The 23553-nt window shown below is 47.7% G+C and overlaps 4 long non-coding RNA genes across 4 annotated transcripts; 1 reads left to right on the top strand and 3 right to left on the bottom strand.

Moving 5' to 3' along the window:
- Positions 1–368: 368 nt before the first annotated feature.
- Positions 369–4133, bottom strand: LOC143794041 (uncharacterized). Its single transcript, XR_013220398.1, has 4 exons — positions 3936–4133; positions 1509–1547; positions 538–590; positions 369–387 (listed from the first exon to the last, which is right to left on the bottom strand). It is a non-coding gene; the product is annotated as an uncharacterized LOC143794041 (long non-coding RNA).
- A 958-nt stretch (positions 4134–5091) lies between these two features.
- Positions 5092–8856, bottom strand: LOC143794040 (uncharacterized). The gene is made up of 4 exons (XR_013220397.1): positions 8659–8856; positions 6232–6270; positions 5261–5313; positions 5092–5110 (listed from the first exon to the last, which is right to left on the bottom strand). It is a non-coding gene; the product is annotated as an uncharacterized LOC143794040 (long non-coding RNA).
- A 958-nt stretch (positions 8857–9814) lies between these two features.
- LOC143794039 (uncharacterized) lies at positions 9815–13579 on the bottom strand. Its single transcript, XR_013220396.1, has 4 exons — positions 13382–13579; positions 10955–10993; positions 9984–10036; positions 9815–9833 (listed from the first exon to the last, which is right to left on the bottom strand). It is a non-coding gene; the product is annotated as an uncharacterized LOC143794039 (long non-coding RNA).
- Positions 13580–18110: 4531 nt separating this feature from the next.
- On the top strand, positions 18111–21875 carry LOC143794038 (uncharacterized). Its single transcript, XR_013220395.1, has 4 exons — positions 18111–18308; positions 20697–20735; positions 21654–21706; positions 21857–21875. It is a non-coding gene; the product is annotated as an uncharacterized LOC143794038 (long non-coding RNA).
- The last annotated feature ends 1678 nt before the right edge of the window (positions 21876–23553 follow it).

Below are 23553 nucleotides of genomic sequence, written 5' to 3'. Positions count from 1 at the left end.
ACCTTACTCTGGACTCCATCTGGCCTCTGCAATAATTCTTGGCACTCAGGAGAAATTTGTTGAAAGATTCAAAAAGTAGATTTTTATTTTAGTGCATCCAGATCAACATATAAACGTTTTCGGTCTCGACAACTGAGACCTTCATCAGATACGGTTGTCAATGCTGCAGTGTATATACAAAAGAGACAAGAGAAATGCTTTTGAATAAAGATAATACTGTTGCACAATAATACATGCGAAACAAATAACAAAGTATGTAATCAATACTATACTAATGAAAAAGACAGTCTGCATACAAACATAAATAGTGGCATGCAGCGCAGGTAGCAGAGATGGATGGATCCGGCCTGAACCTGCGTGAGTCGTGAGTCCTGTTCAAAAAAAGTGCTGGAAAGTGTACACGTGTTAAGGTTATACTAAATTGGAGAGAGAATATAAACAGGTAACATAGAACGGGTAACATGAGAAAACATCGGGATGTGACCTTGTGGTGGGTCCGCTTATAACATTAAACGCACTGTCCTAGATAAAGGATACGGGAAGTGGACTACCCTCCACTAGTGGGTGTGGGGATATGCACAGTGAGCTACCTGTAAAAAGGAGAGAGAATACGCGTCAGAGTGTTGAAGACGAAAAAGAGCTGCACAGTGAAGGAGCACAAGATGTCCTGTGGGATGCATGCCAAAAGAGACTAGAGGGGTGACCATCTATGAACCCAGACTGCTGCTATATGGTATAGGGCCAAACATGGTCCAGGGAGGTTTACCTGGAGAACACAGGTAGTGTGTGCAGGTCACACACTGCGTGTATAGCCAAGGAGCGGGAACGCAAGGCGCCTGTAAAATGATACATAGGACCTCATGAGACAGCTGTGGGGGTACCAAGGACGGCTGTCCTAGGCCTGGAAGCCATACCTGGGATAATGGACGGCAGTATACGGCGCTTGTGATGAAGCGAGGTGCTCGCAGGGTGAGGAGCGCTGTAGACAAAAGGTATGGGCAAAGGAATTAGTGGGACCAGAGCCAAGGTCAAAATGGAATGGAGGCAGAGCCCGCGGAGGGCTGGGACCGGTTGTGGTATTACCTGGATGGTACCGCTGCCAGGGGTGGAGAAGACGCTGCGCTGCTGTGCAAGGAGGCGCTCCCGGGGCTGCTAGGAGAAGTGCAGCACTTCCGGGTATAAAAGCGCGCAGAGGAGAGTCACCTGACGCCCGACGTCATCGGATCATGTGACCGGAGGAACCGGCGCATGCGCAGAAGAGCCGATGGGGCTGACAGTGGGGATGAGCACAGGGAGCAGCCGGCGCTAGCGTGGAGAGCTCCAGGGGACAGAATGAATAAATGTGCGGCTGCATCGCAGCATGTGGGAATGAACAGGCAGGATGAGGAGGACAAGGGATAACTACTTGGTGAGGGATAGAATATCCTAAGGGCATCTGGCATGGGTCACCCTGATTGTATAGAGAACTAGTTAACCCTATATATAAAGGCATACAGTGCATACTATACCGTGTGCAGTGTTTCGTGCGAGAGGTGCATTTAACGGTTCTGTTGAAAGAGACAGATAAGAACACAGGTTAGGGACACCTACAATAAATACAATGTTACATTTTACAAACAAGTGCTGTAAATCTATATTAAAAACAAACAACATACATGTACAATGTTACAAATATGCCGAGACGTCGTAGTCTCTATTGAGTCCCTTTGGTTCTAAGGTCTGCAGAGAATAAATCCAGTAAGCCTCCCTTTTGAGGAGTAAACTGACACGGCTTTGGCCCCTTCTTGGAGTATCTACCTGTTCAAGGACCTGGAAGCGGAGCTGAGAGATATTGTGGTTCTGTTTGGAAAAATGGTATGGGAGGGGCAGGTGTGTTTTGTTGCAGCGGATTGTAGATTTGTGTTGGGCCACCCTATCTCTAATTGGCTGTGTGGTTTCACCCACATATGCCAGCCCACAGGGGCATTTGATGACGTAAATAACATGTGTGGATTCGCAGGTGAAGAAACCTTTTATGGGAATGGCCTTGCCCGTCTGAGGGTGAGAAACTGAGGGCCCCCTCTGGACATTGCTGCACTGTAGGCAATTCAGGCACGGGAATGTGCCTTGTCTCTGGGTTTGTAAGAACGATTGTTTGGGGACCCTATTGCTAGAGCCAATGTCCGCTTTGACCAGTTTATCCCTAAGATTTCTAGCTCGTTTGTAGCAGGGCATAAAAGGTGCTCTGAATTCTGGAATACCCGGGTAGCTTTTTGTAAGGATACCCCAGTGTCTCCTGATGGTAGACTGTACCATATTGGAGAAGGGATGAAATGTAGAGACAAAAGGAATTCTCTTACGGTCATCTTTAGGTCTAACCACTGAGGTATTGCGTTTGGCCTCTGTGAGGATATGCTGCGGATACCCCCGGTTGGAGAATTTTTGTTCCATCTCACCCAGTCTCGTTTTTTTGATCTTGTCATCCGAGACGATCCTTTCAACCCTGTGGAATTGGGACTTGGGGATGGAATTTTTTATGGAAGGTGGATGGCAACTGGTGAAGTACAGGAGGCCGTTGCGGTCCGTTGGCTTGGTGTATAAATCAATGGATAGGCGACCGTCCCTCTCCTTGTAAATGAGAGTATCTAGAAAGCTGATTTTGGATTTGTCATGTTGTAACGTGAAACCGAGTTCGGGCCAGATGCTGTTGATGTGTTGGTCAAAGGCTATTAATGACTCAAGGGGGCCGTCCCACACGCAGAAAATGTCATCAATATACCTGCGCCATACCCTACAGTGGGTAATGAACAGAGGGTGTTCATACACAAAGTCGTTTTCGAAAGCCGCCATGTACGCATTGGCGTACGGGGGCGCTACGTTCGCGCCCATTGCAGTACCCTGTAGCTGGGCATAAAAGGAATCTTGGAACAAGAAGTAATTATCCTTCAGGACTAAGTTTAACAGGTCCGCACAGAAGTGACGAATTTTGATATCAACTTTATTGTCTAGCAGGAGCCTATCAGTAGCGGCTAGGCCCTTATCATGGACGATGGATGTATAGAGACTATTTACATCCCATGTGATTAGGAGAGAAGAGGGAGATATAGGGCCCAAAGTTTTTATGACCTGGATGAATTCACCAGTGTCCAAAAGAAAAGACCGGGTGGTTTTAACGAGTGGAGTGAGAATTTTCTCTAATACTATGGACAGTGGTGAGAGCACTGAGTCAGTCAGGGAAACAATGGGCCGACCCGGAGGTTTAACTAGTCTTTTATGTATTTTGGGTAGGATGTACAGGATGGGAGTTATAGGGTCCTTTTTGATGAGAAAATCCCTCATCTTACTGTCTATGGTGCCAGTTTGCATGTGATAGTCAATGATTGGTGCGATTTTTTTTGCCAGTTCATTGAGGGGGTTACGTGGTATAAGTTTATATACCGCGGTATCCCCCAGCTGTCTGTACACCTCCTCCAGGTAATCAGTTCTGTCCATTATTACCGTTGCTCCCCCCTTATCCGCCGGTTTGATGATGAGAGATTTGTCAGACGCCAATTGCTCCAACGACAGTCTTTCCGAGGATGAAAGGTTGGGCTGAAAATGGAACTTACCCTGTTCCAATTTTCGAGTTAGTAAGTGGATGTCCCTTTCAACAAGGGATACAAAAGTCTCCACTGGGGGATCCGACCGGGGTGGCATGTAAGAGCTATGGTTCCGAAGACCCAGGCTCTGAAGTTCCAGGAGAGTTTTTTCACCCCTAGCAGGGTTTAACACCGGAGGTTGCGCTGCAAAATGGACCCGAAGTCTGAGGTTCCGGTAGAACCTTTGAAGGTCCATACTAAGTTCAAATGAGTTGAACTTGTATACCGGGCAGAAGGACAACCCCTTCTGAAGTACAGCCAATTGGTGTGAGTCCAGGTTTTTTGATGAGATATTTACTACTAGGGGGAGGTCCATACCTGTGAGCGTGTTGTTATCTGGTCTCTGGATTCCCCGGCGGCACTGGCCGCCCCGCCTCGTCTTCCTCTTCTGCGGCCTCGGTTGTTCCCTAAAAAAGAAGCAGAACTTGAGGTACCGGGTCTGCTGTCGGTGGATCCAGAAGAGCTTATCGAGCTGTGCCGCCTGATGGAAGGCCGAGTATCTCGCCACTGGTAGACCCGGTTCTGTAGGTAGTCTTCGGTATCCCGTAGGAACTTTGACCTCTTCCTCTTTTCGACCTCCAATCTGTGTTGCCGTAGTTGTTCCTGATTCTTTGTCTTTAGTTCCTGGAATTCTTCCTGGGGCATCGTGCTGGTCAGTTGAGACTCGATGGCATGTATCTGGGTATTGACTGAGTCCAAATTCTTTTGGAGATAGGAGAGAGTGAGAGTCATCAGATCTGCTGAGCATTTGTTTAGAATATGTTCAAATTTTTCACAATACTCTTTGTCTTCCCTGAAGAAGGTTGGTTGTAGAGGGACCCGCAAGCCACGTGGGATCCTCTGGACTCGAAGGTACTCGGCAATGGTAACAATATGTAATTCAAGATTAACCGCTCTTCTGGATTCACGCTCCAGGTCACGGTTCTTTAGTTCCTTGGTTGGAATTTGGAGGAAATCGCTAGGTGCGGTTACTTTTGAGAGAATTTCTGCCGCCTCTGCTGCGTTGAAGGAGAAGGTTTCAGACATCGTCCAAGGTGCTCGTGTACGGAAACAGCATATGGGAAGTAGTGACCACGGCACTCAGGGATTCTTGGGAGGTGCTCAAGTAGGGGATCCAACCCGTAGGTAGCAAATACAATAATTCTTGGCACTCAGGAGAAATTTGTTGAAAGATTCAAAAAGTAGATTTTTATTTTAGTGCATCCAGATCAACATATAAACGTTTTCGGTCTCGACAACTGAGACCTTCATCAGATACGGTTGTCAATGCTGCAGTGTATATACAAAAGAGACAAGAGAAATGCTTTTGAATAAAGATAATACTGTTGCACAATAATACATGCGAAACAAATAACAAAGTATGTAATCAATACTATACTAATGAAAAAGACAGTCTGCATACAAACATAAATAGTGGCATGCAGCGCAGGTAGCAGAGATGGATGGATCCGGCCTGAACCTGCGTGAGTCGTGAGTCCTGTTCAAAAAAAGTGCTGGAAAGTGTACACGTGTTAAGGTTATACTAAATTGGAGAGAGAATATAAACAGGTAACATAGAACGGGTAACATGAGAAAACATCGGGATGTGACCTTGTGGTGGGTCCGCTTATAACATTAAACGCACTGTCCTAGATAAAGGATACGGGAAGTGGACTACCCTCCACTAGTGGGTGTGGGGATATGCACAGTGAGCTACCTGTAAAAAGGAGAGAGAATACGCGTCAGAGTGTTGAAGACGAAAAAGAGCTGCACAGTGAAGGAGCACAAGATGTCCTGTGGGATGCATGCCAAAAGAGACTAGAGGGGTGACCATCTATGAACCCAGACTGCTGCTATATGGTATAGGGCCAAACATGGTCCAGGGAGGTTTACCTGGAGAACACAGGTAGTGTGTGCAGGTCACACACTGCGTGTATAGCCAAGGAGCGGGAACGCAAGGCGCCTGTAAAATGATACATAGGACCTCATGAGACAGCTGTGGGGGTACCAAGGACGGCTGTCCTAGGCCTGGAAGCCATACCTGGGATAATGGACGGCAGTATACGGCGCTTGTGATGAAGCGAGGTGCTCGCAGGGTGAGGAGCGCTGTAGACAAAAGGTATGGGCAAAGGAATTAGTGGGACCAGAGCCAAGGTCAAAATGGAATGGAGGCAGAGCCCGCGGAGGGCTGGGACCGGTTGTGGTATTACCTGGATGGTACCGCTGCCAGGGGTGGAGAAGACGCTGCGCTGCTGTGCAAGGAGGCGCTCCCGGGGCTGCTAGGAGAAGTGCAGCACTTCCGGGTATAAAAGCGCGCAGAGGAGAGTCACCTGACGCCCGACGTCATCGGATCATGTGACCGGAGGAACCGGCGCATGCGCAGAAGAGCCGATGGGGCTGACAGTGGGGATGAGCACAGGGAGCAGCCGGCGCTAGCGTGGAGAGCTCCAGGGGACAGAATGAATAAATGTGCGGCTGCATCGCAGCATGTGGGAATGAACAGGCAGGATGAGGAGGACAAGGGATAACTACTTGGTGAGGGATAGAATATCCTAAGGGCATCTGGCATGGGTCACCCTGATTGTATAGAGAACTAGTTAACCCTATATATAAAGGCATACAGTGCATACTATACCGTGTGCAGTGTTTCGTGCGAGAGGTGCATTTAACGGTTCTGTTGAAAGAGACAGATAAGAACACAGGTTAGGGACACCTACAATAAATACAATGTTACATTTTACAAACAAGTGCTGTAAATCTATATTAAAAACAAACAACATACATGTACAATGTTACAAATATGCCGAGACGTCGTAGTCTCTATTGAGTCCCTTTGGTTCTAAGGTCTGCAGAGAATAAATCCAGTAAGCCTCCCTTTTGAGGAGTAAACTGACACGGCTTTGGCCCCTTCTTGGAGTATCTACCTGTTCAAGGACCTGGAAGCGGAGCTGAGAGATATTGTGGTTCTGTTTGGAAAAATGGTATGGGAGGGGCAGGTGTGTTTTGTTGCAGCGGATTGTAGATTTGTGTTGGGCCACCCTATCTCTAATTGGCTGTGTGGTTTCACCCACATATGCCAGCCCACAGGGGCATTTGATGACGTAAATAACATGTGTGGATTCGCAGGTGAAGAAACCTTTTATGGGAATGGCCTTGCCCGTCTGAGGGTGAGAAACTGAGGGCCCCCTCTGGACATTGCTGCACTGTAGGCAATTCAGGCACGGGAATGTGCCTTGTCTCTGGGTTTGTAAGAACGATTGTTTGGGGACCCTATTGCTAGAGCCAATGTCCGCTTTGACCAGTTTATCCCTAAGATTTCTAGCTCGTTTGTAGCAGGGCATAAAAGGTGCTCTGAATTCTGGAATACCCGGGTAGCTTTTTGTAAGGATACCCCAGTGTCTCCTGATGGTAGACTGTACCATATTGGAGAAGGGATGAAATGTAGAGACAAAAGGAATTCTCTTACGGTCATCTTTAGGTCTAACCACTGAGGTATTGCGTTTGGCCTCTGTGAGGATATGCTGCGGATACCCCCGGTTGGAGAATTTTTGTTCCATCTCACCCAGTCTCGTTTTTTTGATCTTGTCATCCGAGACGATCCTTTCAACCCTGTGGAATTGGGACTTGGGGATGGAATTTTTTATGGAAGGTGGATGGCAACTGGTGAAGTACAGGAGGCCGTTGCGGTCCGTTGGCTTGGTGTATAAATCAATGGATAGGCGACCGTCCCTCTCCTTGTAAATGAGAGTATCTAGAAAGCTGATTTTGGATTTGTCATGTTGTAACGTGAAACCGAGTTCGGGCCAGATGCTGTTGATGTGTTGGTCAAAGGCTATTAATGACTCAAGGGGGCCGTCCCACACGCAGAAAATGTCATCAATATACCTGCGCCATACCCTACAGTGGGTGATGAACAGAGGGTGTTCATACACAAAGTCGTTTTCGAAAGCCGCCATGTACGCATTGGCGTACGGGGGCGCTACGTTCGCGCCCATTGCAGTACCCTGTAGCTGGGCATAAAAGGAATCTTGGAACAAGAAGTAATTATCCTTCAGGACTAAGTTTAACAGGTCCGCACAGAAGTGACGAATTTTGATATCAACTTTATTGTCTAGCAGGAGCCTATCAGTAGCGGCTAGGCCCTTATCATGGACGATGGATGTATAGAGACTATTTACATCCCATGTGATTAGGAGAGAAGAGGGAGATATAGGGCCCAAAGTTTTTATGACCTGGATGAATTCACCAGTGTCCAAAAGAAAAGACCGGGTGGTTTTAACGAGTGGAGTGAGAATTTTCTCTAATACTATGGACAGTGGTGAGAGCACTGAGTCAGTCAGGGAAACAATGGGCCGACCCGGAGGTTTAACTAGTCTTTTATGTATTTTGGGTAGGATGTACAGGATGGGAGTTATAGGGTCCTTTTTGATGAGAAAATCCCTCATCTTACTGTCTATGGTGCCAGTTTGCATGTGATAGTCAATGATTGGTGCGATTTTTTTTGCCAGTTCATTGAGGGGGTTACGTGGTATAAGTTTATATACCGCGGTATCCCCCAGCTGTCTGTACACCTCCTCCAGGTAATCAGTTCTGTCCATTATTACCGTTGCTCCCCCCTTATCCGCCGGTTTGATGATGAGAGATTTGTCAGACGCCAATTGCTCCAACGACAGTCTTTCCGAGGATGAAAGGTTGGGCTGAAAATGGAACTTACCCTGTTCCAATTTTCGAGTTAGTAAGTGGATGTCCCTTTCAACAAGGGATACAAAAGTCTCCACTGGGGGATCCGACCGGGGTGGCATGTAAGAGCTATGGTTCCGAAGACCCAGGCTCTGAAGTTCCAGGAGAGTTTTTTCACCCCTAGCAGGGTTTAACACCGGAGGTTGCGCTGCAAAATGGACCCGAAGTCTGAGGTTCCGGTAGAACCTTTGAAGGTCCATACTAAGTTCAAATGAGTTGAACTTGTATACCGGGCAGAAGGACAACCCCTTCTGAAGTACAGCCAATTGGTGTGAGTCCAGGTTTTTTGATGAGATATTTACTACTAGGGGGAGGTCCATACCTGTGAGCGTGTTGTTATCTGGTCTCTGGATTCCCCGGCGGCACTGGCCGCCCCGCCTCGTCTTCCTCTTCTGCGGCCTCGGTTGTTCCCTAAAAAAGAAGCAGAACTTGAGGTACCGGGTCTGCTGTCGGTGGATCCAGAAGAGCTTATCGAGCTGTGCCGCCTGATGGAAGGCCGAGTATCTCGCCACTGGTAGACCCGGTTCTGTAGGTAGTCTTCGGTATCCCGTAGGAACTTTGACCTCTTCCTCTTTTCGACCTCCAATCTGTGTTGCCGTAGTTGTTCCTGATTCTTTGTCTTTAGTTCCTGGAATTCTTCCTGGGGCATCGTGCTGGTCAGTTGAGACTCGATGGCATGTATCTGGGTATTGACTGAGTCCAAATTCTTTTGGAGATAGGAGAGAGTGAGAGTCATCAGATCTGCTGAGCATTTGTTTAGAATATGTTCAAATTTTTCACAATACTCTTTGTCTTCCCTGAAGAAGGTTGGTTGTAGAGGGACCCGCAAGCCACGTGGGATCCTCTGGACTCGAAGGTACTCGGCAATGGTAACAATATGTAATTCAAGATTAACCGCTCTTCTGGATTCACGCTCCAGGTCACGGTTCTTTAGTTCCTTGGTTGGAATTTGGAGGAAATCGCTAGGTGCGGTTACTTTTGAGAGAATTTCTGCCGCCTCTGCTGCGTTGAAGGAGAAGGTTTCAGACATCGTCCAAGGTGCTCGTGTACGGAAACAGCATATGGGAAGTAGTGACCACGGCACTCAGGGATTCTTGGGAGGTGCTCAAGTAGGGGATCCAACCCGTAGGTAGCAAATACAATAATTCTTGGCACTCAGGAGAAATTTGTTGAAAGATTCAAAAAGTAGATTTTTATTTTAGTGCATCCAGATCAACATATAAACGTTTTCGGTCTCGACAACTGAGACCTTCATCAGATACGGTTGTCAATGCTGCAGTGTATATACAAAAGAGACAAGAGAAATGCTTTTGAATAAAGATAATACTGTTGCACAATAATACATGCGAAACAAATAACAAAGTATGTAATCAATACTATACTAATGAAAAAGACAGTCTGCATACAAACATAAATAGTGGCATGCAGCGCAGGTAGCAGAGATGGATGGATCCGGCCTGAACCTGCGTGAGTCGTGAGTCCTGTTCAAAAAAAGTGCTGGAAAGTGTACACGTGTTAAGGTTATACTAAATTGGAGAGAGAATATAAACAGGTAACATAGAACGGGTAACATGAGAAAACATCGGGATGTGACCTTGTGGTGGGTCCGCTTATAACATTAAACGCACTGTCCTAGATAAAGGATACGGGAAGTGGACTACCCTCCACTAGTGGGTGTGGGGATATGCACAGTGAGCTACCTGTAAAAAGGAGAGAGAATACGCGTCAGAGTGTTGAAGACGAAAAAGAGCTGCACAGTGAAGGAGCACAAGATGTCCTGTGGGATGCATGCCAAAAGAGACTAGAGGGGTGACCATCTATGAACCCAGACTGCTGCTATATGGTATAGGGCCAAACATGGTCCAGGGAGGTTTACCTGGAGAACACAGGTAGTGTGTGCAGGTCACACACTGCGTGTATAGCCAAGGAGCGGGAACGCAAGGCGCCTGTAAAATGATACATAGGACCTCATGAGACAGCTGTGGGGGTACCAAGGACGGCTGTCCTAGGCCTGGAAGCCATACCTGGGATAATGGACGGCAGTATACGGCGCTTGTGATGAAGCGAGGTGCTCGCAGGGTGAGGAGCGCTGTAGACAAAAGGTATGGGCAAAGGAATTAGTGGGACCAGAGCCAAGGTCAAAATGGAATGGAGGCAGAGCCCGCGGAGGGCTGGGACCGGTTGTGGTATTACCTGGATGGTACCGCTGCCAGGGGTGGAGAAGACGCTGCGCTGCTGTGCAAGGAGGCGCTCCCGGGGCTGCTAGGAGAAGTGCAGCACTTCCGGGTATAAAAGCGCGCAGAGGAGAGTCACCTGACGCCCGACGTCATCGGATCATGTGATCGGAGGAACCGGCGCATGCGCAGAAGAGCCGATGGGGCTGACAGTGGGGATGAGCACAGGGAGCAGCCGGCGCTAGCGTGGAGAGCTCCAGGGGACAGAATGAATAAATGTGCGGCTGCATCGCAGCATGTGGGAATGAACAGGCAGGATGAGGAGGACAAGGGATAACTACTTGGTGAGGGATAGAATATCCTAAGGGCATCTGGCATGGGTCACCCTGATTGTATAGAGAACTAGTTAACCCTATATATAAAGGCATACAGTGCATACTATACCGTGTGCAGTGTTTCGTGCGAGAGGTGCATTTAACGGTTCTGTTGAAAGAGACAGATAAGAACACAGGTTAGGGACACCTACAATAAATACAATGTTACATTTTACAAACAAGTGCTGTAAATCTATATTAAAAACAAACAACATACATGTACAATGTTACAAATATGCCGAGACGTCGTAGTCTCTATTGAGTCCCTTTGGTTCTAAGGTCTGCAGAGAATAAATCCAGTAAGCCTCCCTTTTGAGGAGTAAACTGACACGGCTTTGGCCCCTTCTTGGAGTATCTACCTGTTCAAGGACCTGGAAGCGGAGCTGAGAGATATTGTGGTTCTGTTTGGAAAAATGGTATGGGAGGGGCAGGTGTGTTTTGTTGCAGCGGATTGTAGATTTGTGTTGGGCCACCCTATCTCTAATTGGCTGTGTGGTTTCACCCACATATGCCAGCCCACAGGGGCATTTGATGACGTAAATAACATGTGTGGATTCGCAGGTGAAGAAACCTTTTATGGGAATGGCCTTGCCCGTCTGAGGGTGAGAAACTGAGGGCCCCCTCTGGACATTGCTGCACTGTAGGCAATTCAGGCACGGGAATGTGCCTTGTCTCTGGGTTTGTAAGAACGATTGTTTGGGGACCCTATTGCTAGAGCCAATGTCCGCTTTGACCAGTTTATCCCTAAGATTTCTAGCTCGTTTGTAGCAGGGCATAAAAGGTGCTCTGAATTCTGGAATACCCGGGTAGCTTTTTGTAAGGATACCCCAGTGTCTCCTGATGGTAGACTGTACCATATTGGAGAAGGGATGAAATGTAGAGACAAAAGGAATTCTCTTACGGTCATCTTTAGGTCTAACCACTGAGGTATTGCGTTTGGCCTCTGTGAGGATATGCTGCGGATACCCCCGGTTGGAGAATTTTTGTTCCATCTCACCCAGTCTCGTTTTTTTGATCTTGTCATCCGAGACGATCCTTTCAACCCTGTGGAATTGGGACTTGGGGATGGAATTTTTTATGGAAGGTGGATGGCAACTGGTGAAGTACAGGAGGCCGTTGCGGTCCGTTGGCTTGGTGTATAAATCAATGGATAGGCGACCGTCCCTCTCCTTGTAAATGAGAGTATCTAGAAAGCTGATTTTGGATTTGTCATGTTGTAACGTGAAACCGAGTTCGGGCCAGATGCTGTTGATGTGTTGGTCAAAGGCTATTAATGACTCAAGGGGGCCGTCCCACACGCAGAAAATGTCATCAATATACCTGCGCCATACCCTACAGTGGGCGATGAACAGAGGGTGTTCATACACAAAGTCGTTTTCGAAAGCCGCCATGTACGCATTGGCGTACGGGGGCGCTACGTTCGCGCCCATTGCAGTACCCTGTAGCTGGGCATAAAAGGAATCTTGGAACAAGAAGTAATTATCCTTCAGGACTAAGTTTAACAGGTCCGCACAGAAGTGACGAATTTTGATATCAACTTTATTGTCTAGCAGGAGCCTATCAGTAGCGGCTAGGCCCTTATCATGGACGATGGATGTATAGAGACTATTTACATCCCATGTGATTAGGAGAGAAGAGGGAGATATAGGGCCCAAAGTTTTTATGACCTGGATGAATTCACCAGTGTCCAAAAGAAAAGACCGGGTGGTTTTAACGAGTGGAGTGAGAATTTTCTCTAATACTATGGACAGTGGTGAGAGCACTGAGTCAGTCAGGGAAACAATGGGCCGACCCGGAGGTTTAACTAGTCTTTTATGTATTTTGGGTAGGATGTACAGGATGGGAGTTATAGGGTCCTTTTTGATGAGAAAATCCCTCATCTTACTGTCTATGGTGCCAGTTTGCATGTGATAGTCAATGATTGGTGCGATTTTTTTTGCCAGTTCATTGAGGGGGTTACGTGGTATAAGTTTATATACCGCGGTATCCCCCAGCTGTCTGTACACCTCCTCCAGGTAATCAGTTCTGTCCATTATTACCGTTGCTCCCCCCTTATCCGCCGGTTTGATGATGAGAGATTTGTCAGACGCCAATTGCTCCAACGACAGTCTTTCCGAGGATGAAAGGTTGGGCTGAAAATGGAACTTACCCTGTTCCAATTTTCGAGTTAGTAAGTGGATGTCCCTTTCAACAAGGGATACAAAAGTCTCCACTGGGGGATCCGACCGGGGTGGCATGTAAGAGCTATGGTTCCGAAGACCCAGGCTCTGAAGTTCCAGGAGAGTTTTTTCACCCCTAGCAGGGTTTAACACCGGAGGTTGCGCTGCAAAATGGACCCGAAGTCTGAGGTTCCGGTAGAACCTTTGAAGGTCCATACTAAGTTCAAATGAGTTGAACTTGTATACCGGGCAGAAGGACAACCCCTTCTGAAGTACAGCCAATTGGTGTGAGTCCAGGTTTTTTGATGAGATATTTACTACTAGGGGGAGGTCCATACCTGTGAGCGTGTTGTTATCTGGTCTCTGGATTCCCCGGCGGCACTGGCCGCCCCGCCTCGTCTTCCTCTTCTGCGGCCTCGGTTGTTCCCTAAAAAAGAAGCAGAACTTGAGGTACCGGGTCTGCTGTCGGTGGATCCAGAAGAGCTTATCGAGCTGTGCCGCCTGATGGAAGGCCGAGTATCTCGCCACTGGTAGACCCGGTTCTGTAGGTAGTCTTCGGTATCCCGTAGGAACTTTGACCTCTTCCTCTTTTCGACCTCCAATCTGTGTTGCCGTAGTTGTTCCTGATTCTTTGTCTTTAGTTCCTGGAATTCTTCCTGGGGCATCGTGCTGGTCAGTTGAGACTCGATGGCATGTATCTGGGTATTGACTGAGTCCAAATTCTTTTGGAGATAGGAGAGAGTGAGAGTCATCAGATCTGCTGAGCATTTGTTTAGAATATGTTCAAATTTTTCACAATACTCTTTGTCTTCCCTGAAGAAGGTTGGTTGTAGAGGGACCCGCAAGCCACGTGGGATCCTCTGGACTCGAAGGTACTCGGCAATGGTAACAATATGTAATTCAAGATTAACCGCTCTTCTGGATTCACGCTCCAGGTCACGGTTCTTTAGTTCCTTGGTTGGAATTTGGAGGAAATCGCTAGGTGCGGTTACTTTTGAGAGAATTTCTGCCGCCTCTGCTGCGTTGAAGGAGAAGGTTTCAGACATCGTCCAAGGTGCTCGTGTACGGAAACAGCATATGGGAAGTAGTGACCACGGCACTCAGGGATTCTTGGGAGGTGCTCAAGTAGGGGATCCAACCCGTAGGTAGCAAATACAATAATTCTTGGCACTCAGGAGAAATTTGTTGAAAGATTCAAAAAGTAGATTTTTATTTTAGTGCATCCAGATCAACATATAAACGTTTTCGGTCTCGACAACTGAGACCTTCATCAGATACGGTTGTCAATGCTGCAGTGTATATACAAAAGAGACAAGAGAAATGCTTTTGAATAAAGATAATACTGTTGCACAATAATACATGCGAAACAAATAACAAAGTATGTAATCAATACTATACTAATGAAAAAGACAGTCTGCATACAAACATAAATAGTGGCATGCAGCGCAGGTAGCAGAGATGGATGGATCCGGCCTGAACCTGCGTGAGTCGTGAGTCCTGTTCAAAAAAAGTGCTGGAAAGTGTACACGTGTTAAGGTTATACTAAATTGGAGAGAGAATATAAACAGGTAACATAGAACGGGTAACATGAGAAAACATCGGGATGTGACCTTGTGGTGGGTCCGCTTATAGCATTAAACGCACTGTCCTAGATAAAGGATACGGGAAGTGGACTACCCTCCACTAGTGGGTGTGGGGATATGCACAGTGAGCTACCTGTAAAAAGGAGAGAGAATACGCGTCAGAGTGTTGAAGACGAAAAAGAGCTGCACAGTGAAGGAGCACAAGATGTCCTGTGGGATGCATGCCAAAAGAGACTAGAGGGGTGACCATCTATGAACCCAGACTGCTGCTATATGGTATAGGGCCAAACATGGTCCAGGGAGGTTTACCTGGAGAACACAGGTAGTGTGTGCAGGTCACACACTGCGTGTATAGCCAAGGAGCGGGAACGCAAGGCGCCTGTAAAATGATACATAGGACCTCATGAGACAGCTGTGGGGGTACCAAGGACGGCTGTCCTAGGCCTGGAAGCCATACCTGGGATAATGGACGGCAGTATACGGCGCTTGTGATGAAGCGAGGTGCTCGCAGGGTGAGGAGCGCTGTAGACAAAAGGTATGGGCAAAGGAATTAGTGGGACCAGAGCCAAGGTCAAAATGGAATGGAGGCAGAGCCCGCGGAGGGCTGGGACCGGTTGTGGTATTACCTGGATGGTACCGCTGCCAGGGGTGGAGAAGACGCTGCGCTGCTGTGCAAGGAGGCGCTCCCGGGGCTGCTAGGAGAAGTGCAGCACTTCCGGGTATAAAAGCGCGCAGAGGAGAGTCACCTGACGCCCGACGTCATCGGATCATGTGACCGGAGGAACCGGCGCATGCGCAGAAGAGCCGATGGGGCTGACAGTGGGGATGAGCACAGGGAGCAGCCGGCGCTAGCGTGGAGAGCTCCAGGGGACAGAATGAATAAATGTGCGGCTGCATCGCAGCATGTGGGAATGAACAGGCAGGATGAGGAGGACAAGGGATAACTACTTGGTGAGGGATAGAATATCCTAAGGGCATCTGGCATGGGTCACCCTGATTGTATAGAGAACTAGTTAACCCTATATATAAAGGCATACAGTGCATACTATACCGTGTGCAGTGTTTCGTGCGAGAGGTGCATTTAACGGTTCTGTTGAAAGAGACAGATAAGAACACAGGTTAGGGACACCTACAATAAATACAATGTTACATTTTACAAACAAGTGCTGTAAATCTATATTAAAAACAAACAACATACATGTACAATGTTACAAATATGCCGAGACGTCGTAGTCTCTATTGAGTCCCTTTGGTTCTAAGGTCTGCAGAGAATAAATCCAGTAAGCCTCCCTTTTGAGGAGTAAACTCATGTCCCTAACCTGTGTTCTTATCTGTCTCTTTCAACAGAACCGTTAAATGCACCTCTCGCACGAAACACTGCACACGGTATAGTATGCACTGTATGCCTTTATATATAGGGTTAACTAGTTCTCTATACAATCAGGGTGACCCATGCCAGATGCCCTTAGGATATTCTATCCCTCACCAAGTAGTTATCCCTTGTCCTCCTCATCCTGCCTGTTCATTCCCACATGCTGCGATGCAGCCGCACATTTATTCATTCTGTCCCCTGGAGCTCTCCATGCTAGCGCCGGCTGCTCCCTGTGCTCATCCCCACTGTCAGCCCCATCGGCTCTTCTGCGCATGCGCCGGTTCCTCCGGTCACATGATCCGATGACGTCGGGCGTCAGGTGACTCTCCTCTGCGCGCTTTTATACCCGGAAGTGCTGCACTTCTCCTAGCAGCCCCGGGAGCGCCTCCTTGCACAGCAGCGCAGCGTCTTCTCCACCCCTGGCAGCGGTACCATCCAGGTAATACCACAACCGGTCCCAGCCCTCCGCGGGCTCTGCCTCCATTCCATTTTGACCTTGGCTCTGGTCCCACTAATTCCTTTGCCCATACCTTTTGTCTACAGCGCTCCTCACCCTGCGAGCACCTCGCTTCATCACAAGCGCCGTATACTGCCGTCCATTATCCCAGGTATGGCTTCCAGGCCTAGGACAGCCGTCCTTGGTACCCCCACAGCTGTCTCATGAGGTCCTATGTATCATTTTACAGGCGCCTTGCGTTCCCGCTCCTTGGCTATACACGCAGTGTGTGACCTGCACACACTACCTGTGTTCTCCAGGTAAACCTCCCTGGACCATGTTTGGCCCTATACCATATAGCAGCAGTCTGGGTTCATAGATGGTCACCCCTCTAGTCTCTTTTGGCATGCATCCCACAGGACATCTTGTGCTCCTTCACTGTGCAGCTCTTTTTCGTCTTCAACACTCTGACGCGTATTCTCTCTCCTTTTTACAGGTAGCTCACTGTGCATATCCCCACACCCACTAGTGGAGGGTAGTCCACTTCCCGTATCCTTTATCTAGGACAGTGCGTTTAATGTTATAAGCGGACCCACCACAAGGTCACATCCCGATGTTTTCTCATGTTACCCGTTCTATGTTACCTGTTTATATTCTCTCTCCAATTTAGTATAACCTTAACACGTGTACACTTTCCAGCACTTTTTTTGAACAGGACTCACGACTCACGCAGGTTCAGGCCGGATCCATCCATCTCTGCTACCTGCGCTGCATGCCACTATTTATGTTTGTATGCAGACTGTCTTTTTCATTAGTATAGTATTGATTACATACTTTGTTATTTGTTTCGCATGTATTATTGTGCAACAGTATTATCTTTATTCAAAAGCATTTCTCTTGTCTCTTTTGTATATACACTGCAGCATTGACAACCGTATCTGATGAAGGTCTCAGTTGTCGAGACCGAAAACGTTTATATGTTGATCTGGATGCACTAAAATAAAAATCTACTTTTTGAATCTTTCAACAAATTTCTCCTGAGTGCCAAGAATTATTGTATTTGCTACCTACGGGTTGGATCCCCTACTTGAGCACCTCCCAAGAATCCCTGAGTGCCGTGGTCACTACTTCCCATATGCTGTTTCCGTACACGAGCACCTTGGACGATGTCTGAAACCTTCTCCTTCAACGCAGCAGAGGCGGCAGAAATTCTCTCAAAAGTAACCGCACCTAGCGATTTCCTCCAAATTCCAACCAAGGAACTAAAGAACCGTGACCTGGAGCGTGAATCCAGAAGAGCGGTTAATCTTGAATTACATATTGTTACCATTGCCGAGTACCTTCGAGTCCAGAGGATCCCACGTGGCTTGCGGGTCCCTCTACAACCAACCTTCTTCAGGGAAGACAAAGAGTATTGTGAAAAATTTGAACATATTCTAAACAAATGCTCAGCAGATCTGATGACTCTCACTCTCTCCTATCTCCAAAAGAATTTGGACTCAGTCAATACCCAGATACATGCCATCGAGTCTCAACTGACCAGCACGATGCCCCAGGAAGAATTCCAGGAACTAAAGACAAAGAATCAGGAACAACTACGGCAACACAGATTGGAGGTCGAAAAGAGGAAGAGGTCAAAGTTCCTACGGGATACCGAAGACTACCTACAGAACCGGGTCTACCAGTGGCGAGATACTCGGCCTTCCATCAGGCGGCACAGCTCGATAAGCTCTTCTGGATCCACCGACAGCAGACCCGGTACCTCAAGTTCTGCTTCTTTTTTAGGGAACAACCGAGGCCGCAGAAGAGGAAGACGAGGCGGGGCGGCCAGTGCCGCCGGGGAATCCAGAGACCAGATAACAACACGCTCACAGGTATGGACCTCCCCCTAGTAGTAAATATCTCATCAAAAAACCTGGACTCACACCAATTGGCTGTACTTCAGAAGGGGTTGTCCTTCTGCCCGGTATACAAGTTCAACTCATTTGAACTTAGTATGGACCTTCAAAGGTTCTACCGGAACCTCAGACTTCGGGTCCATTTTGCAGCACAACCTCCGGTGTTAAACCCTGCTAGGGGTGAAAAAACTCTCCTGGAACTTCAGAGCCTGGGTCTTCGGAACCATAGCTCTTACATGCCACCCCGGTCGGATCCCCCAGTGGAGACTTTTGTATCCCTTGTTGAAAGGGACATCCACTTACTAACTCGAAAATTGGAACAGGGTAAGTTCCATTTTCAGCCCAACCTTTCATCCTCGGAAAGACTGTCGTTGGAGCAATTGGCGTCTGACAAATCTCTCATCATCAAACCGGCGGATAAGGGGGGAGCAACGGTAATAATGGACAGAATTGATTACCTGGAGGAGGTGTACAGACAGCTGGGGGATACCGCGGTATATAAACTTATACCACGTAACCCCCTCAATGAACTGGCAAAAAAAATCGCACCAATCATTGACTATCACATGCAAACTGGCACCATAGACAGTAAGATGAGGGATTTTCTCATCAAAAAGGACCCTATAACTCCCATCCTGTACATCCTACCCAAAATACATAAAAGACTAGTTAAACCTCCGGGTCGGCCCATTGTTTCCCTGACTGACTCAGTGCTCTCACCACTGTCCATAGTATTAGAGAAAATTCTCACTCCACTCGTTAAAACCACCCGGTCTTTTCTTTTGGACACTGGTGAATTCATCCAGGTCATAAAAACTTTGGGCCCTATATCTCCCTCTTCTCTCCTAATCACATGGGATGTAAATAGTCTCTATACATCCATCGTCCATGATAAGGGCCTAGCCGCTACTGATAGGCTCCTGCTAGACAATAAAGTTGATATCAAAATTCGTCACTTCTGTGCGGACCTGTTAAACTTAGTCCTGAAGGATAATTACTTCTTGTTCCAAGATTCCTTTTATGCCCAGCTACAGGGTACTGCAATGGGCGCGAACGTAGCGCCCCCGTACGCCAATGCGTACATGGCGGCTTTCGAAAACGACTTTGTGTATGAACACCCTCTGTTCATCGCCCACTGTAGGGTATGGCGCAGGTATATTGATGACATTTTCTGCGTGTGGGACGGCCCCCTTGAGTCATTAATAGCCTTTGACCAACACATCAACAGCATCTGGCCTGAACTCGGTTTCACGTTACAACATGACAAATCCAAAATCAGCTTTCTAGATACTCTCATTTACAAGGAGAGGGACGGTCGCCTATCCATTGATTTATACACCAAGCCAACGGACCGCAACGGCCTCCTGTACTTCACCAGTTGCCATCCACCTTCCATAAAAAATTCCATCCCCAAGTCCCAATTCCACAGGGTTGAAAGGATCGTCTCGGATGACAAGATCAAAAAAACGAGACTGGGTGAGATGGAACAAAAATTCTCCAACCGGGGGTATCCGCAGCATATCCTCACAGAGGCCAAACGCAATACCTCAGTGGTTAGACCTAAAGATGACCGTAAGAGAATTCCTTTTGTCTCTACATTTCATCCCTTCTCCAATATGGTACAGTCTACCATCAGGAGACACTGGGGTATCCTTACAAAAAGCTACCCGGGTATTCCAGAATTCAGAGCACCTTTTATGCCCTGCTACAAACGAGCTAGAAATCTTAGGGATAAACTGGTCAAAGCGGACATTGGCTCTAGCAATAGGGTCCCCAAACAATCGTTCTTACAAACCCAGAGACAAGGCACATTCCCGTGCCTGAATTGCCTACAGTGCAGCAATGTCCAGAGGGGGCCCTCAGTTTCTCACCCTCAGACGGGCAAGGCCATTCCCATAAAAGGTTTCTTCACCTGCGAATCCACACATGTTATTTACGTCATCAAATGCCCCTGTGGGCTGGCATATGTGGGTGAAACCACACAGCCAATTAGAGATAGGGTGGCCCAACACAAATCTACAATCCGCTGCAACAAAACACACCTGCCCCTCCCATACCATTTTTCCAAACAGAACCACAATATCTCTCAGCTCCGCTTCCAGGTCCTTGAACAGGTAGATACTCCAAGAAGGGGCCAAAGCCGTGTCAGTTTACTCCTCAAAAGGGAGGCTTACTGGATTTATTCTCTGCAGACCTTAGAACCAAAGGGACTCAATAGAGACTACGACGTCTCGGCATATTTGTAACATTGTACATGTATGTTGTTTGTTTTTAATATAGATTTACAGCACTTGTTTGTAAAATGTAACATTGTATTTATTGTAGGTGTCCCTAACCTGTGTTCTTATCTGTCTCTTTCAACAGAACCGTTAAATGCACCTCTCGCACGAAACACTGCACACGGTATAGTATGCACTGTATGCCTTTATATATAGGGTTAACTAGTTCTCTATACAATCAGGGTGACCCATGCCAGATGCCCTTAGGATATTCTATCCCTCACCAAGTAGTTATCCCTTGTCCTCCTCATCCTGCCTGTTCATTCCCACATGCTGCGATGCAGCCGCACATTTATTCATTCTGTCCCCTGGAGCTCTCCACGCTAGCGCCGGCTGCTCCCTGTGCTCATCCCCACTGTCAGCCCCATCGGCTCTTCTGCGCATGCGCCGGTTCCTCCGGTCACATGATCCGATGACGTCGGGCGTCAGGTGACTCTCCTCTGCGCGCTTTTATACCCGGAAGTGCTGCACTTCTCCTAGCAGCCCCGGGAGCGCCTCCTTGCACAGCAGCGCAGCGTCTTCTCCACCCCTGGCAGCGGTACCATCCAGGTAATACCACAACCGGTCCCAGCCCTCCGCGGGCTCTGCCTCCATTCCATTTTGACCTTGGCTCTGGTCCCACTAATTCCTTTGCCCATACCTTTTGTCTACAGCGCTCCTCACCCTGCGAGCACCTCGCTTCATCACAAGCGCCGTATACTGCCGTCCATTATCCCAGGTATGGCTTCCAGGCCTAGGACAGCCGTCCTTGGTACCCCCACAGCTGTTTCATGAGGTCCTATGTATCATTTTACAGGCGCCTTGCGTTCCCGCTCCTTGGCTATACACGCAGTGTGTGACCTGCACACACTACCTGTGTTCTCCAGGTAAACCTCCCTGGACCATGTTTGGCCCTATACCATATAGCAGCAGTCTGGGTTCATAGATGGTCACCCCTCTAGTCTCTTTTGGCATGCATCCCACAGGACATCTTGTGCTCCTTCACTGTGCAGCTCTTTTTCGTCTTCAACACTCTGACGCGTATTCTCTCTCCTTTTTACAGGTAGCTCACTGTGCATATCCCCACACCCACTAGTGGAGGGTAGTCCACTTCCCGTATCCTTTATCTAGGACAGTGCGTTTAATGTTATAAGCGGACCCACCACAAGGTCACATCCCGATGTTTTCTCATGTTACCCGTTCTATGTTACCTGTTTATATTCTCTCTCCAATTTAGTATAACCTTAACACGTGTACACTTTCCAGCACTTTTTTTGAACAGGACTCACGACTCACGCAGGTTCAGGCCGGATCCATCCATCTCTGCTACCTGCGCTGCATGCCACTATTTATGTTTGTATGCAGACTGTCTTTTTCATTAGTATAGTATTGATTACATACTTTGTTATTTGTTTCGCATGTATTATTGTGCAACAGTATTATCTTTATTCAAAAGCATTTCTCTTGTCTCTTTTGTATATACACTGCAGCATTGACAACCGTATCTGATGAAGGTCTCAGTTGTCGAGACCGAAAACGTTTATATGTTGATCTGGATGCACTAAAATAAAAATCTACTTTTTGAATCTTTCAACAAATTTCTCCTGAGTGCCAAGAATTATTGTATTTGCTACCTACGGGTTGGATCCCCTACTTGAGCACCTCCCAAGAATCCCTGAGTGCCGTGGTCACTACTTTCCATCTGGCCTCTGCTCAGACGTGTCTTTCTTTTCAGAAGTGCACAAAACTGTGGTCAATGGCACTTTTATAAAATCATAAAAAGACGGACACTGCAGGATCACAGGTCAGACGATGCCCACAGTGCCTCCATCTACCTCATTATTGGGAATCTTCCCCATAGGTTCCATCTGAATCACATATTTCAGAGATTTACAGTATAAGAGCTCAACGCAGAGCGCAAGATTGTAATACAAAATTTTTGAGCAGTGAAATTTTATATGGCATTTATCATGCTACAGTTGGGCCTCAAAAGCACAAAAGAAAGAAATTGTTTGTTAAAAAAAATTGCATTGCTATTGTGATGCAGTGACTAGGGTTGAGCGACTTTCATTTTTTTAAGATCGAGTCGGGTTTTGCAAAACCCGACTTTGTCCAGAGTCGAGTCGAGTGCAGTCGGCCGATTATCGCTAAAAGTCGGGGATCGACCGAAACACGAAACCAAATGCAAGGCAATGGGGAAGCATAGTCGACAGTGAGTGGAGGCCAGGAAAACACCTACAGTGCCCATTTTAATGCCAAAAACATCCATTTTTGTTTCTGAAGCTTGTCAATCTTAATTAACTTTATAATAATAATTGGGCATTGGAAATTGGGGGTCATTTGGCAAAAGTTGTGGGGGGTAGGGCTGGTTCAAGGTTTTAATGGGCCCAGGAAACGTGGACTACGTCACGGCGGTGGAGCAGTGAGAGGTAAGTATGTCAAGTTTGCAAGTGCTGTGATCCTAAGCAAGCAGGGGGGGCCCACTTGTTGGCATTGGCACTGGCACAGGGCCCCTCAAAGTACAGCGGTGTGTTTGCACGGCGGGGGCGCCTCCCACCAGCAGCGACACTTTTGCGTACTCTGAGGGGCCCTGTGCCAGTGACGTCGCCAACGAGTATGCCCCCCCACCTGATGAAGGAACCTGCACTTTCATCTGCACCTTCCTCTTTGTCCCTGTGTAAGGTGGTATAACATGCGGGAAGGGGAACCTTACTTTCAGCAGGGTCAGATTCTGGCTGTGTAGAGTGCAAGGGGAATGTAGTGGTCTAGGTCAATGTACTAGCAGACTCATCTAGCAGTGGCTGGGCAATGGGCAGGATGAGGAGGAAACACAGATATAGGGCCAAAGAATAAAGTAGGCTAAATGCAGTTCAAAATTGGTAACAGGACTAAACAGGCGGCATTGCTTTGTTCAGTGGAGTAGCAAACCCAGGAGCAGCAGACACTGTTTTAAGGGCCCAACC

The sequence above is a fragment of the Ranitomeya variabilis genome, chromosome 1 (assembly GCF_051348905.1).
Source record: "Ranitomeya variabilis isolate aRanVar5 chromosome 1, aRanVar5.hap1, whole genome shotgun sequence".
Taxonomy (NCBI): Eukaryota; Metazoa; Chordata; class Amphibia; order Anura; family Dendrobatidae; genus Ranitomeya; species Ranitomeya variabilis.
The sequence above is the reverse complement of the archived record's forward strand: the minus strand, read 5'-3'. Positions and strand labels throughout refer to the sequence as shown.